The sequence below is a fragment of the Manis javanica genome, chromosome 7 (assembly GCF_040802235.1).
Source record: "Manis javanica isolate MJ-LG chromosome 7, MJ_LKY, whole genome shotgun sequence".
Taxonomy (NCBI): domain Eukaryota; kingdom Metazoa; phylum Chordata; class Mammalia; order Pholidota; family Manidae; genus Manis; species Manis javanica.
Window position 1 is genome coordinate 2,389,179 of NC_133162.1, and position 17,575 is coordinate 2,406,753.

A 17,575-nucleotide genomic window follows, 5' to 3' on the forward strand; every position below is an offset into this window, starting at 1 on the left:
GCAGCCCCAGCAACCTGCAGATAAGAGTCAGGCTGGAGAAGACAGGACGCAAGCTGGCCAGAGCCAGCCAGCACCCCGTGCACCACGCCAACCTGGGCTCCCAGACAGCCTGCAGTTTCCACTCCGACGCTTAGGAGAGCTGCACCTGTAAATAATAATGTGTTTTCTGACACCCAGCGCACAGCCCTATACGGAAGCCACAGTGCAGCACTCCCGGTGAGGGCCCAGGGAGTGGGTTTCAGGGGTTCACCTCATACCAAGCAAGACCTTGGGGCCAGAGAAAAGTATACATAACAGCGTCACGTTTGAAAATGCCAACGCTAAGCCCCAGAGCCTGCAGACGCGGTAGGCAAGGAGCAGGCGCAAGGCTGTCCCAAGCCGGACGCACACGGAAAGGCACAGGTCACTTTTATCAAAGCAACAGTTCACTTTTGTGCATTTTGTTTTTAACTCAGTTAAACTAAATATTTAGCTGAACAATCCAAGCTTTCTTCAATCCATTTATGTGGGTGTTAGAGAAAGTCTGAGTTGGTTATTTCCACGGGAGCAGCAGCGGGGAGGGATTGGGGTCACACAGCAGGCCTGGGCACCATTTGACACTGACCAAACTTTGATCCAAGACCCTTCAGTGTGTTCACTGAGCAGAGCAGAGGGTGCAGACCACAGACACAGCCCCTGACAGGAGCAGGTGTGTCCCAGTGACTTCAAATGACCCAAGACATGAAACCACACCTGATTTCTTAATAACAGAAAGTAGTTCACAGAGAAAAGACATAAAAAGCAGATGTAAAAGGAAAGGCAACAGCCACTTAATTCTAAAGAAAGCTTCACTTGGTGAAAGTTAACTGCTCTCACCTGCAAGGAGCTTGCGCTCAAACACCTGCCCTATTTGTTGAAAGTAACTACTCAGCTTAGAGCTACTTTTACCTAATCACAGTGACCCTCATTTTACCCAACATCAAGGGCACATCCACGGAAGAAAAGCCAAGGTTGGAGGCATCAAACTTCCAGAGATGTGCCCGCCTCCACCACACTGGCAGCAGCCCCTCCCTGCAGCCCCAGGGCTTGCCCGCCGTCAGCTGCCAGCTGGCCCTACCCTCTGTTAGCGACGCCTCACTGAGAACCGAGTGACCTGCCCCCAGGCACGAGATGCGGCGTCCAGCTGCTGGTCTGTCTGTGGCCTCTGAGATCCCCCGTGTGTCTCTCCTCTCTAATAAAACACTGTGTCTTAATTTGCACTTTTACAGCACAGGTGGGGATGAAAGCAGGGTTTCAGGGTTTCAAGAGAAGCATCAATGGAGGAGTCTTCAATTTCCTGGAGTCTGCCTGGACCGCAGTGGAACCGGACATAATACATGTGAGCTCACAGTGCCACCATCAGAATATATGCCCGTACCTGTGGGCATCCCCATTGGGACCTCATACCTTTCATGGTAGGAGTACTAACAGCCCCGTTAGGCCTCAAGCTCCGAGTTCTCTGCTTTCCTGCTCCACGAGAAACCTCCAGGCCAGGGCTCCTGGGGGCCCCTCAGCCCTGCCCAACCTGCTCTGCCCTCTACAGGCTCCATGGGGTGGGGAAGGGGGTGCAGGGAAGAAGGGGTAGGGGAGCTGTCCTTTACAAACACCCTGCCCACATTCGGCTGGGTGCAGAAAGAGTTCAACCCAAAGCCACCCACAGGGGCACAGGAAGGACAGTAGGCTTCATGCCAGGATGGAAAGATGAGGACTCAAATTCAAAGGGGCTATCACCCAATTCCTGAGTAAGAAGATGCTACTGGTCTGAGCAACTCAAGGTGCTGAACATTTTGACACATCCAAAATACTAGGGTGGATAAAATGAGAGTTCCTGTGGCCAGGATTCTCACCTGGCCCTGGTTGACCAGCTCACTGCACACCTGTGGTCAATACATGGCTGTTGACTCTGCATAAAGAGCTCCACCCAGTGCTCTGGGCGACATGGTGGCAGGGTTGCAAGGCTGCAGGAGAGCAGAGCAGAGGCTGGAGTGGTGGCAGCGCCGAGGACAGAGGCCCAGAGGACGGCTGTGCAGGACCACTGTGCAGAGAGGCCTGGAGGATGGCTGTGCAGAGAGAGGGGCCCAGAGGCACCAGCTAGCTGCCTGCAGACTCGCTCTGAGTGAACGGGATTTTAGTGACTGACCTGCCACCTGGAAATAAAGTTGGGTATAACCCTTTCACCCCAAGAACGTTTTGCTGTCATTTTCTTTGGTCACATTGAATCCATAGCGAACTTGCCCAGGGCTGAAACTCATTGGCAAGACAACTAGCTTGTACTTTTCAGAAACGTGTATTGGGAATATCCACGGTGCTATCTTGTCCTGTTATTAGTATATGTCCAGGGTCAATGGCTCTCTTTACATTAGTATTTCATTATGATTTCATAAATCTCTACCTAAAACTAACGAGCCAGATTTTACTTAAACATTAAACAGTTCAACATTAAACTCAATGCATTTCTTTTTTCTGAGAACTTTACATCCAGAAGAAAGGTCTCTAGCTGCTTGGCAGGTGGCCCCGTAAATCAGGGGTGTCTGTCAGGCCAGGCCCACAGGATATGGGTGTGGGGAAGTTGGGATTCCTATAGCCAGGATCCTCACTGAAGTTAAACCACCTGATGATGTAACTGGCCTGTTGCTAGGCTACCGCTTCCACACCTTTAGGCAATAAGCTATTACTGCACCATATAGAGAGCTCGGCCCAGTGCTCTGGGCAGAGGCAGAGAGGCTAGTGCTCGACCTACCGCCGGGAGAACAAGCCGGGTAATAAACCCTTTCACCCCAAAGAACATTTGCTGTCATTTTCTTTGGTCACATTGAATCCACAGCGAACTTGCCGGGGGCTGGAACCCACTGGCAAGACAGTGAGTGGGGTCCTCAACACCACGGAGAGCAGGTGCAACATTCTATTCACAAGCAATGAAAATCCTGCCTCCCTTTCTCTCACCCACCAAGACCCCAGGAAGCCACTACCCTCCAGTTACCGCAGAGGAAAGGTGAGCAGGTGGGTGTCACCTTCCAGGGGCAGCCCAGTGCCCCTGGGATCCCAGAAGATGTGGACACCCACCTCCCCAGACGCAGACAGGCAGCAAGGACGTCTTACCAATCTGCTTGGCTCAGCTGCTGAGGAGTCCCGTGGAGGGTCTGAGGAGCCCGGCAGGGGAGGCTCAAGCTAAGTCCACCTGTCCTGGCATCTGCAGGAAGCAGACGAAGGAAGACATCCTGATGAATTAGAACAAAACCAGTGCTTACCATGCACCGGTCCTATCCTAGGTGTTCGACATGCACCATCTATGGAAAGATGAGATGGAAGGGCCCTTTTGTCATGTTTATAGGTCAGTGAACTGAGACTTGGGGTCAGCGCCTTGCCTGATGTCACTCAGCTGGCACCTGTAAGATCCAGGGTTCTGACCAGGTCACTTCCGAGGTCCCTCCTGAGCCTAGAGTCCCAGGGACAGAGCCATTACCAGAGGAGCTGGGGGGGCCAGCACTGCTCCCAGAACCCTGTCCCCACTGAGGGGAAGACCTGGGGGCATGGCTGGGCCCCTCTGGCATTCCCCACCCAGGGGCCTGCACGGAGCCCTGACCTTGGCCCTCTGCTACACCTGTCAGGTGACACCACCCACCCACCCGTACGCCAGCACCACCCACAGAGCCGCTGTCAGCCTGACCTCCCTGCAGCTCCAGACCCAAACTTCTACCACCCCTGGGTGGCCTGCAGGGCCTCAGACTCACCTTACCTGGCCCTCCCCAAACCTGCATGTCATCCCCACCAGGCCAGAACTCGCACTCACATGCACACACTCACGCACACACACACTAAAGTGAGGTCACACTCCTGATAAATACGCCGCCCCAAGCTTGAGAAGACATAGCTCCCCAAGAGGCTGAAGCCCTTCACTGGGGGGCAGAGAGGAGGCACCCAGCCAGTGTCCACACTGTCCCCACTGATTAGCAAGTTAGGGTCTTAACAGGCCAAAGCAGCTAATTCTCCTCCCACCAGGGCTCTGTGCTGGGAGACCTACCTTGGCGATCATGCAGGACTCAGGTAAATCAGTGTTGTGCCCCGTGGGACATCCCCACAGACTCCACATTACCCTCACGGTGCTCAGTGCCCACACGTCTCTGAGCAGCACCTCCAGATTTCCAGGAAGCCCGCTGGGCCCCGTGGGTCCCGGCACCTTCTCTGATATCACCCCTGGAGACCAGGTCGTGGTGCTAGCACCCACACATCCCAGCACCTTCTCTGATATTCGTTAGCCAGGCGGCGTCGACACTAAGGCGCTACCAAGACCACATTCACAGGCCCCTGCCCTGCATCCTCCCCAGATGGAGGGGAGGCCCTGTGTCAAGGAGCTGGGTCTACAGGTAGTTTCTATAACTTGGAACTGATCAATACTCCCATTAGTTTCCCATGAGTTTTCTATCACAGGCTATGTTTTTCCCCTTTCTGAGTGTTGCCTGGGTTTGCAGCCCTTCAGGAATTCAGCCATCATCACTGGGCCCTGTCATCACCAGCTTGTTCCCAAAGCTCACACTGTGACACCTCTGCCAGCGAGGCCCCCTCCAGCCCAGCTCCATCGCCACCACCCTCACCCCCCCGTGGTCAAAGGTGCCCTTTATCCTCATGACATACTCCAGCCCCGTCTCGAGTGCTTTCGCTCAGTGCTTTCGCTCAGCGTGGGGCCCACTGCCCCCGGAGCGGCCCTGGCCCCGGAGAGCGGTGGGGCTGAGTGGCAGGGGAGGTGGCAGGGGAGGGGGGGCGCACAGCGTCCCTTAGGGCAGTTCGGGAGCACTGGCTCATGGTGGCGTCTTCACCCCGCATCTGCCAGGCCCGTGTGAGGGGCGCACAGCTCTCCCCTCTAGCGGGACGCACAGTCTTGGTCTCCGTGCTCTGGTTTGGACAACCTACGCTAGCACCTCACGGCAAGCAGGGTCACACCACAGTGGTGCCAAAACCACGCCCGGCAGCACCACTTTCTTTTCTCTCTTTGGTTCTTGGGTCGAGCATCCTGGACTGAATCTCAGAGGCAACCACCCCGTCACCACAGCCCAAGTCTGACTGAAAAGAAAAGGCCATTCCCGCCCTTCCAGGACCGAGCATCCAGAGAGCATCCCACACAGTTAGGAAGCGGCGTGAAGAAAGGAAAACTGCCGACCCAAAGTGACACCGGGGTGACACCCTGCGGGTCTCGTGCTTCACCAGGTCGGTGTGGACCCGACTTCCCTCTGCTGCTGACCAGGCCACCAGCTCCTAAGAAAACAAACGCTGGGATTAGCTTGAGGCCGTGATGCCCCGTGAAATAAGCCGGTCACAGCTGGACAGACTCTGTGCGACTCCACCTTCATGGGAGACCGGAGTGGTCAAAGCTCACACAGACAGTAGAGTGGGGTCCCCAGGGCTTGGGGGTCGTGGTTTAATGGGTACAGAGTTCTGGTTTTACAAGATGAGGGTTTGAAGATGGTGGGGTGATGTCTGCACAATATTATGAATGTATTTTATGCCACTGAACTGTACACTTAAAAATGGCTAAGATGGTAAATTGTATATGTATTTTACCACAGTTTTTTAGATTGGGAAAAAAATAAGGCAAATAATGACATAGTTAGGTAAACTTTTAAAAAATGAAAAAGAAAATTAAACACCGAAATGCCACAAGACAAATTCATGAATCTATCAAAGATTTTTTTTAAACTTCACCAGAAATATTCAAGAGAAACAATCTCTGTAAGACCATATAATTTACATAATTATATTGGGCTTCCCTAAGAATGAGTTTATAAAAAATACCCCAGCATATTTTTCTTATAACATTTTTAACTTTTGTTCATATTACATTTGCATAACCACTCTAACACCAACCCAAGGAGAGGTATATTTTGATTTTTATTATAGAAACTGATAAACTTCAGAATGTTACATGCCCAGAAACTAATTGTGCAAAACCCCCAAAGAGGTAAACAGAATAAAATCCAGCATTCTGTACCCCTAATTTTTCGTCCTTTGATGACTTCACAGGGGTGTCAGAAATAAAATCTCTCCAGGTGAACTATACATAGGCTGCAATAAAACACCAAGCGTGGGTGCCGGTTCGGAAGAGTCCAGCCCAGCCAAGTGGGCTGCAAATTCCTCTGGGACCCGCAGGGACGGGCCACCGGCATGGTCCTAGCTCCGACCCTGGCGCTGCTGGCGGCTCGCCCGGGATGCAGTCCTCCTATTAGCTGCTGCTCGGGAGCTGGTAACAACGACAGTACTCCCATGGGTCCCAGAGCACCAGATGAAGGGCTCCCGGGGGCAGTGACCATCTGCTGAGCACATTCACACCCAGAATGCATTTAGGGAAAGCAGCCACCACCACCTCTACTGTGGGAGGTTCTGGGATGTCCTGGCTCCCAGGCTGCATAGAGCTGGGGGTCCTGGATGGAAAGGCCCTCTGCCTACCTGCCTTAGGGAAGGGTCTTGGGCCCTCCTTTAGCTGCACCTCACTGGGTGGGAACATCCCTGGGGGACTAGAGAACACATTTCTTGCCAGCTTCCTCCCCACCCCTGCCACTGTCTGCCAGTCCCTGAGCTTGGCTGCATCTGGATATCTTTGTGTGGGAGCCTCACACTCCCTGTTGTCTGGGGACACAGGGACAGGCACCAGGTTCAATCCTGGGCGTCGTCAGTTGCCCTGCCTCCCGGGGGGAGCACCTCCGGCCCCCAGCCTCCCAACCCACCACCTGTGGAGCAGAGGAGCCCCATACCCGGTGCTCCCAGCCATTCCTTATGCCTTCTCGACTACCCTTTCTTAACTCCCTTTGTTAAGATTGAAACCCATACCTCTTGGGGGACATTTCTCACCATTTAAAATGCTTTCGATTTGTAAGTGTGAGTGCCTTTTAAATCATTTTTCACTGTAGAAAAGGAGCGGCAGCTGACAGAAAGCACAGAAACTCGGAGAAGCTTCAACGCCAGTTTCGAAGGTGAGCAGAAGAGGGAAGCAGGGGAGAGAAGAGACCCAGCATGGGGGGACCCTTCGCAGCCGTACATGCGCTGGCGCCTCCTCTTTGACCTCGCTTGGCTCCAGGCCAGCACGGATGGCTTTTCTAAGTAACCTTGCTCTGGAAACATGCAAGTTAGTTAAAATTGTCATAAATTTTCTCTTGACCACTTCAGTTCAGTATTTGTGGAAAACTAGGTATTATCTTAGAAATAAAATACACGTTTTAAATGGCTCATATAACTAGATAACATTCAAATATCCTGCTTGGACAAGCTACACACTCATGTTTAGCTTCTAAACAAAATTTTCAAAATGGGAAGAAAAACTAAAGTTGTATTTCCCAAAAACAAACAAGGTTGCATGTCTCCATGGAATGTTTTTAACTTTCCTTAGAAGGAAGCCTACCCACAGAGAAGATTACTCTGGGATTCTTTCTCTGATCACCATTAAAAGAAAAACCAACTCTATTAGCTTGGACAAGTCACTGAACTGCAAAAGGGAGACTCTACAAAAACCAGATTTGCTGGCACACATGAAACACTGCTTTTTTTCCCCCAAACTGTACTTGTCTTTTTATGGTCAAACAGGGAAATGAGTCGGTGGGAGCAGAGCCTTTTCCTTAGTTGCTGCCTCCACGAGTTCTGGTTCCCAATACCTGGGCAGTTCTGTGCTTTCTGCCTGCGCATTGGGGCATCTTTCCAGAAAGTTCTCAGCACCCGCAGTCCTGCCATCAGGCGTGGGCACTCAGCCTCTGTTGAGGACAGCTGGGTCATGGCCCTGACCTCAGACCAACTCAAGGTCACACACTCCATCAGCTCTCTGGGAAGAGCCTCGCCCTCCCCTGTGGCATGTGGCCATGCCCCAGATGGAGAACCCCAGCCAGGAGGTCAAGACAAAGCAGCTGCCGTGGTAGGGAGCACACCCTGGTTTGGTTTCACACTCTATGAGTTGTTTTTGTCTTTACCCCACTATGCAAGTGTATAATGTTTGACTCAGACACATTCAAACAACAGAAAACAAACCCTATGGCACTTCTACACACACCTTAGAATCTACCATGGCTTTGTTCTCTTGCCACCGCACAAAAACCTCAACTTGGCACTTAGGACCCCGCTGCCACGTGAATACTAAGGATGATGCTGAAGCCCACGTGCTCCATTATCCAGCTTTTCGGGGGAAAGTAGGGCTTTACACAGAGGCAGAAGCAAAGCGCACCATGAACCCAGGGCACTTGGAAAGTCACAGCTATTTACATTCCACAAGGCCTGGCTCAGAAACCGGTCAGTAAGGAGGTGCCCATTATGGGGCCACAGTCAGAGGTGTTGCAAATATGCCTCCTTGAGCACACCCTCTGCAATATATCATTCATCACCCTGAACCGTGGGAACAAGCATCTATTTCTCATCCACCTTCTGTGCAGGGGCAGCCACCGGGCATCCTCTGGGCTGTTCCTCAGCAGGACTGAGCGTGGTGAAGGCCACAGCAGGGAGGCTTGTGAAACAAAAGGCCCTGGAGACTGGCCTGAGCCTCTGAGGCTCTCACCCCTGGGGCCCTGCCCAGGAGCCCCTCTCCAGAGAGTGGTAGGAGTGCGCGTGCCTGGGCTCAGGAAGGAAGACGGGGAGGGGGTGGCCAGGGGCCTCTCTGTGGGTGAGGCTGCACAAACAGACCAGGAGGCCAGACATCTGAGCTGGGACCCCAGCCCCCACCAGCGAGGATCCCTCAGCACCAGAGGATGTCCACCCGTTCCTCGATGTGGAGTCTCACCCCCGTTACTTCACAAAACCGCCCAGAGGACCACTAGTCTCCAAGGCGGCCACATGGGCCCCTTCCCCTTGGGATGCTCACCGAGCCAGCACCTCAGTTTGGGTTCCCCTGAAAAAGGAAACAGAGATGGGTGCTCAGGAGCTGATCCCAGGACGAGGTGGGGGGCAGGGGAGCAGGGGGAGCCCCAGAGCCTCCGGAACCACCCCAGGAGGGCTGCCGGGTGTCCACAGCTTCCCTCCCCACTGGGACGTGGCCCCCCACAATTCCAGGCTGCAGCCACAGCCCCCACAGCATGGAGCGTCCACAGGAGCAGCACCAGGCTGGCTGAGCTCTCCAGGCCCATCGCAGGAGCTGGGGCAGCAGTCAGGGGGTCGGGGGTGACCTGGGCACCAGAGGCATCTTCCACGGCCGCAGGGCATCGGCCATGCCCTTATCAGCCTGATCCCCCTGCTCTCAGCCAGCCAGGCTCACCAGGGCCTGACAGAGAACAAGGTGGGCTCGGGGAGACCATGCCCGTCTGGAGGCTGAACCCGAGCGAGCACTGCACAGCTCACGGCTCCGGTCACAGAGCGGAGGCCCAGTCCAAGTGGGTCCTGGTGAAGAAGGGCTGAGGCCCCGAGGTGTCCGGGGCGGGCCAGGGTCGGCTCAGGATGCACCACCCTGTCCTGCAGCTGCCCCAGCACTGAGGCCCTTGGCACGGCGCCCCTCACCCCACGCGGGCCCTCAGCGCTGGCAAACCAACCAGGCCAGCCGTTTCTCAGAGGCCACTGCGCTCCCGGTGAGGTGTCCTCGGTGCAGATGCGCTGACCAGTCAGGGGCCACCCGACCCACGGGATTGCCTGCCCTCCAGGCTGAAACGGCCATGCTGCCCCCAGGACAAGGCCTGGCTTTCCGCTCGCTTCACGTCAGTTCCCACCAACCAGAATCTGCTCTTTGAAGTGGAAAGGCTGTGCAGGCCTGTCTGGGGGCGGCCAGAATGGGCAGGATGCCGGGGGCCCCCTAGGTGACCCGTCACAGCGGCCCTACCCAGACCACTCAGCCCCAACGTCCAGGGAGCGCCCCCGCAGGCAGGGCTGGGGCAAGTCAAGAGGGGCCGTGGCCTCCGCGTCCCGGGCACAAACAGCTCCAGAGCAGGTCGTTAGTGAGGCGAGGGCCACCGGGGAGCCACTGTCACACCCCAGCTGGGAAAGGACGAGATCAGAGGGCATCTGGGAGGGGGCAGAGCTGGTCCTGGTTAGCGGACAGCACAACCGGCGGCGGGGCTGCGGCAGGCGGTGGTCGGTGACTTCCTGCTGGTGACAGTGCTCGCTGCCAAGGCGCGTTGGTGTCGTTACCGCTCACAGCGTCCCCGCAGTGAGGACCGGTACCGACTGTGCCACCAGTCTGCAGGGGCCGGAGACTGGAGGAGGAGCAGGAAGGGGACAGAGAGGATGTAGCAACAGGTGAGCAACACAGAGTGTGACATTTATTTCTGAGTTTCCTGGACATTAAAACGACGAAAACCTTGTTATCTACACAGATGCATATCTGCTTGAGAATACTGCCCTTGGCCTTGAACGCTGAGAACAGTTCATTACATATATATGGCTTTCATTAACGTTTTAGTTATGAGATTTAAACAGCAATACTATAGAAACACTGGAAAATAAGAGAGGAAAAAACACACCCAAAATTCCAAAATATGTTTTGTGAGGCCCAAGGAACATGAGAGCAGGGGGTCACTAACAGGATTTACAATGATGCAAGAATATTCTTTATATGGCCACTCACATCTCAGTCTTTGCACACACAATTGGGAAGACACAATATTAAGTTATTTCAGAGCACTCCTCCAGGAAACAAACATCGTAATATGGACATGTCTTCCAGTTGATACAAGTCAAAGACAGAAATCAACTAATATGAAAGGCAGAGATTATTAAAACACCTTCTCGGTCAGTGGTTGTTAGTAAATATTGCTTAAGGACCAGTGACAATGTGAGAACTGCTTGGGGCATAAATTCAAAATATAGACTCTCAGCCCCAATCCTGACGATTCTGATTCCATAGTAGAGCTGGTGGTGATGGTAATGGTGGGGTGGTGGGGACGGAGATGGTGGTGGTAATGATGTTATTGATAATGAAAACAACTATGGCAACGACAGCAGCCAGCACTGCTTGATAATTTCGTGTGTGCTAGACACTTCTAAATCCTTTATACGTCTAATTCTACAGGTGAAGGCATTAAGGAAATCTTTATTTGAAATAAGCTGCCTAGAAATTGATCACCTAGGTTTGCAGGCAGACTGTTCTAGACATTCCCCCTCTCTCTCCTCGGCCATCTAACTCTTATCTACCAGTGAAACGGGGGAGACAAGAGCAAGAACAGCAGGCACAGAATATTGAAGAACAGCTCAGACTTGGGTGGGAGGCAGTGGAAGCAGCCAGCCAACCAACAGAAAAGAGGAATGCATCTTCTGCTGCCCAGATGCAGTGACCACGGCTTCCTCTGCAGGAAATGGAAAGACTGTTGAATATCAATGGCTGTGTTAACATTTGCCAACATCAGCATTGTTCTCAATCAAAAGTGGCACCAACATTTTGCAAGACAAGAGAACAAACTTGCTATAAAGAAGGAAAATACCTGAGACGCATCTGATAAATTAATATATGAGGCGTCAGAAGGATGTTACAAGCAACCTAAATAACTCTACAAAGAAGAGATGATGAAAAAACATTTCAACATGTTTTTCTTATTCCAGTTCTAAGGATTTATCATAAAGGCATAAGATTGGCTAAAATAGGTTTAATAAACAATGTAAATATTCAGTGACAAGGGATTAGATTTGACAATGTATTTTTAAATAGTTATAAAAGTATACCTACTGACATAAATTTATTAAAAGTGAAATTAGTTTATAACCTATTAATAGGAAAAAAGCAGATTATAAGACATAGAACCTTGCTCCAAGTAGGACGTACTAAGTTTTAACCACTTAAGTACTCTCTGCAACAACTAGTCTAAAAATGGATAAATTACAAAAAGCCATATTTTTAAAACATCAAAGACCTGCGATAGCAATAATGTCTAGGTGAGCAAATATCCCAGGGAAGAAACAGTCCGTCTGTACTAGAGCTGACGACTGCCAGAAACTTTCTCTTACGGGGACATTCACACATTTGGGGTGCAATCTGAGGGTTGGCTTGCCCTGCACGGGAAGAAACTGGTGGGAGAGGGAAGACCAGCAGAGCTGCTGACAGCCCCCCCAAGCTGGCCTGATGGATTGAAATTCAGAAATGGCAAAAAAAAAAAAAAAGCCAACTTAAGTCCTCAGGACATTTGCCAATTTCTAGGGTAACACTGGAGGCTGGGGGTGGCCTGCTGAGGTCAGCAACCTCTACTAGGTAGACTGAAATATCCCATAATTAAAAGTACCTAAGAGACAAATTTCCACTAGAGGAAGTGGGACCACCTAAAACACAGAGCCAAAATCCTGCTCCAGGAAACTGATGAATTTGAAGTTGTAAGACATGAGATGCTAAAGACCCAAGATCAGCCTCTGAAAATAGAAATGAATGTCCCACAGCATTGCAGAGCTGAGGACACAGACACCCGCCAGCCTCCAGATCAACAGCCCGAGAGGACGATGCCCAAGAAAAAGAGGGAACCGAGTTAGACTGCGTCTCACTGAAACAGCAACCCAGCTCGATTCAGCGGCACAAACCCAAGCAGAAAAATACTTAAGAGGAAGGGAATCCTTTGCAAAGGCAATTAACATCATCTGCAGCCTCTATGGTTCTTCATTCACAATGTCTGGCATACATTAAAAAATTATGAGACTAACAAAGAGGCAGAATAAGGTGACCAATAATCCAGAAAATAAAGATTAGACTATATAAGCCGACCCACAGACAGTCCACACACGGGAGTTAGCATGAAAGACTTTTAAATAACTATGATTGACATGTTAAAGAAAACCTTAAAAGTGGCTAACAGAATGACACGTTTAAGAATTTTGAATCCATACCAAGAATCAAATCAAATAGACATTCTAAAACTAAAAATACAATATTTGAAACTAAAATGCACTGGATTCATTAAAAACAGATTGCACATAGCAAAAGACAATTGGTGAACTCACAGAAATACCAATAAAATGTGTACATTAAAGCACTGAGAGGAAAATAAAAAATGAGAAAAGCGCAGAGCAGTGGAGATTTGCAGAAACCTGCCAAATCGACCAACAGGCATGTGAGAGGAGCTCTGAATGATGAGAGAAATGAACGAGGCAGAAACAACAGCTAAAAAGGGGATGACCAACAATCATACAAAACTGACGAAGGCCATTAAACAGATTGACGAACCCCAAAGAAACCCCCGGATACACACAAAGAAAACTACACCTAAATCGTTACTGTCAAACTTCTGAAACCAGGAAGAAACAGAAAATCTAGCCAGAGGGGAAAAGTCACGTTACCTTCAAAAGAATAATGACAAAACTAACAAATGGCTTATTTTTGAGGGCAGAAACCTGAAGGCAAGGGAATGGTGTCAGCTGCCGATCCCAACTAAAAACTGTATACCCAGGGAAACGCCCTTCAAAGGGGAAATTCAAGACCTTTTTAAACCAATGAAAACAGTATTTGTTGGTAGACAGCTCACACTACAAGAAATAATAAAAGTTTTTAATGGTAGAAAGAAAATTATCCCAGATGCAAGCACAGAAATACACTAAGCAGTGGAAGAACACCACCACGGTGAGTGAATACATAAGAATACTTGCTGTCTGATGCAACACTAACGTCTGGATTTATGATGTATGTAGAGTAAAATATAACAGTCATAGCACAAAGCATGGGAAAATGGCAAATGGAGCTAAAGTGTAAGTAAGGCTCATGCATTATTAGGAAAGTGGTAACATTTCCGAGATAGGCTGTTACACCTGAATTACCCATATTATAATACCTATAGTAACAGCTTAAAAAGTACCAAGAAAGATGATAATGTAGAAGACAACATGGAATAATAAAAAGTACTTCATTAATTCCAAATAAGGTAAGAAAGAGAGAACCAAAAAATAATAATAAATTGAAAACAGATAGTAAGTTGCTAGGCTTAAATCCAACTAAATCATACTTACATTAAGTATAAATAAAACAAACACTTCTATTAATAAAGATTATCAGGCTACATAAGAAGATTGGGTTTTTACAAAAAAAACACTTTAAATATAAGGACAAAGTAGGGTAAAGGTAAAAATATTGGAAAAGACATACTATGCAAACAGTAGCTGAAGGAAGATTGTTTGGTTACATTAATGTCAGATTATGTATCACTTTCTGTGTTACCAGAGCAAAATGGAAATGTTTCATGATAAGAAAAGGACTGCGGTAGAAAGACCTGTAACACTTTCGGCTTAGGGAAAACAAACGGGAGGACGTCAGCACCTGGCCTGATGGTGCAGGGTCACAGGGAGGCACACAGCCTCAAGAATCACACCCACCCGCCCCCAAACACGGAACAAGAGGTGTGGTGCACGCGTAGACAGGTCTCAGAAAGCCTCAGAATCGCTGGCACGGCTGACCAAAGGCACCGCTCTCCCGAAGCCGGTCAGTAAAGCCTCCAGAGCGGCACTTCTTCAGATGGCGCCGCGACAGTGCGGGATTCCAAGGAAACAGGACGACCTTCCAGTAACCAAGCCCGAAGACACGAAGGTCTGCACTTTGGAAACTGAACGGCGAAAACCCATGGATGAAGACTAAATTATAAAGCGAAATATTTTGAACTGGGTAATAATAAAAATATGAATATGAACATTAAAAACTGTGGGATGAAGTTAAAACCATGTGTAGAGGGGAACTTACAGCCCTCAACGGAATACTGAACGAAGACAGGAAGAAATGATTGTTAGTCATGATTCTAAACTTCCATGTCAAGGATCTAGATAAACAGCAAATTAAAGCTGAAAAAAATAACAAGGACAATAGCAGGCATCAGTGAAATGAAACAGAAAGCAGATTCACAACACAGAGAATCAAGGCCAAGTCATGGGACTCAGAAATATCAATAAAATTTAAAATCCATTACCAAGAATTATGAGGACAAAAGAGAGGAGGAAAATATCACCAGTATCATGAAGAGAAAGGGGAACATGACTAAGATCCTACAGACCTTGAGGAGAAAATTAAGGATATTATGAAAAAATCTTATGCCAAGGAATTTGGACACTTAGATGAAAAGAACAAACGTTTTGAGGAATACAACCTAAAGAGCTGGCATCAGGAAAAATAGAACATTTAAATAACCCTGCATCTGTTTAAAAATTGAGTCCACAGTGAAAAGCCTTCCTATGAAGAAAACCAGTCTCAGGTGAATTTATTGATTAATTTCTCCTAACCTTTAAAAATAATAATATCCATCTAAAAAAATTATTCCAGAGAAGAAAGGCTAATGCTTAACAATTAATTCTGTGAGTACTACATGAGCCTGATACCAAAACAAGACAAAGACACTTTAAAAAAAAGAAAATTATAGACCACTAGCTCTCATGAACACAGACACAAAAATCCTAAATAAAACAGCAGCAATTTGAATCTAAGGAGAGTACAGGATAACATATCACGACCCAAGGGGTTTGTGCCAGGAATACAAGGGTTACGTGAACATTCAAATACCGGTAAGTGGTATTCACCATATTAACAGAGTAAAGGACAAAGCCATGAGATTATCTCAACAGATGAAGGAAAACATCTGATGATATTCAATACCCATTCACGATTAAAATATTCAGAAAACTGGGATTAGAAAGGGTCTTCCTTATGATAAAGAGTACCTATTGGGGGTAAAAACCCACAGCTAATACCATACTTGATATTAAAACAGTGAACACCATCTCCGTAGCTTGGGGATGCCCACTGTCATCATGTCTGTTAGGTTTTGTGTCAGAACAATAAGGAGAAATAGAGGCTAGATTAGGTAGGTGATAGATAAATAGACAGATAGATACACAGATACATAGATGATAGAGACTTCAGATAAAAGACATAAAACGTCAAGATTCACAGATGACATAATTGCATATATAGAAAATTCAAAATAGTCTACCAATAAACTCTGAATGAATAGGTGAATTTAGATAGGTCACTGGAAACGTGATCAATACAGAGAGTCCATTTTCTTTCATCTAGCAACAAAAATTAGGAAAAAAATTTTCAAATATTTAATAGCATCAAAAAACATCAAATATTTATGAATAAATTAATGTTTTCCAGTGCAAGATTTCTACATGAAAAACTATAAAACGTTACTGAAATACATTAAAGAAGACCTAAGTAAAGGGAAAGAAAGTCCTTATTTATGGATTAGAAAAACCATTATTTTAAAAACTGTCAATTCTTTAATTGATCACCTGATTCAGTGCAAGCCCAATTAAAATCCCAGCAGGTATTTTTGTGTGAATTGACAAGCCATTCTAAAATTTGTATGGAAATGCAAGGAACCAACACAGTCTTGAGGCAGAACAAAATGTTGGCAGACTTGCGCCAGCAGACCTCGGGGCTCACTATGAAACTGCAGGAATCGGGGCAGCGTGGTGTTTCTGTGATGCTGGAGAAAAAGACCAGCGACAGAGACAGAAACTATAGAAAATGACATGAATGCAGCATCATTCACTTTATTACCAAAAAGCACCTAAATTCAGTGGGTAACAGGCTCTTCAGTACACGGTGATGAGGTAACTTAATGTCCATTTGGGGAAGAAAGCGATAAACTTTCATCCAACTTCAAGCCACATCCAAAATGTAATTCGAGATTTATTATTAATCTAAGTGCAAACAACAAAGCAATCAAATTCCAAAAAGAAAACCCTGGAATATATCTTCATCATGTTGATAGGGAAATATTTTTAATGTGACAAAAGGCACTAACAGAAAAAACTTGATAAATTAGACATATAAACATTAAGAAATCCTATTCATAAAAAAAATCACCATTAAGTGAAAGAAAATACACAAACATATATCCAAAACTGAACTCATATCCAGAATATATAAAGAATTCTCACAAATCAGTAATAAAAATCTAAATGATCAAAGACTTGTATAGGCAAATCACAGGCGAGGATATTCAAACAGCCAATAAATATATGTAAAGGTTTCCAAAATAGTTCTATATCAGAAAAAAAAAGTGCATATTAAAGCCATAATTAAATACTTCACATACCCACCAGAATGACTAAAATTAAAAAGAAAGGGATTTGTGAGGGTATGGAACAATTAGAATACTGAAAAAAAAACTATTTAGCAGTGTCTGTTAAAGCTAATCATATATGCATTTTCTGACCCAGCAACATTTCTCTGGAGTATATATTCAAGAGAAATGGAGTAGACGTCTCCTGAAAGACATGCACAAGGGCACTCATGGCACTTTATTCATAGTAACCAAGAACTGAAAAGCAACCCAGGTGTCCAAAAATAGGAGAGAGAATAACAAATTGTGGCATCGTTACTCAATGGGCTATGACAGCACAGCAAAAAGAAATAACTACTTTTATACATAAAAAATATATTTCACAAAAGAGTGCATACTGTGTGGGTCTGTAAATACAAATCTCTGCAAAAGGAAAAGTTGATTCCTAGTGAGCGAGGTCAGCACAGTGCTTAATACATTTATGCTTTCTTGTCTCTCCTGCAAAGGGTTTGGGTGGAGCCTTCCAGGGTGTTGGGAGTGTTTATTGTCTAGATCAGGGTGGTGGTTACATGGGTTCACACCTAGGTTAAAAATGTGTCCAGCTGCACACTTAAGATTAGTGTACTTTATGCAAATTGTGGCAC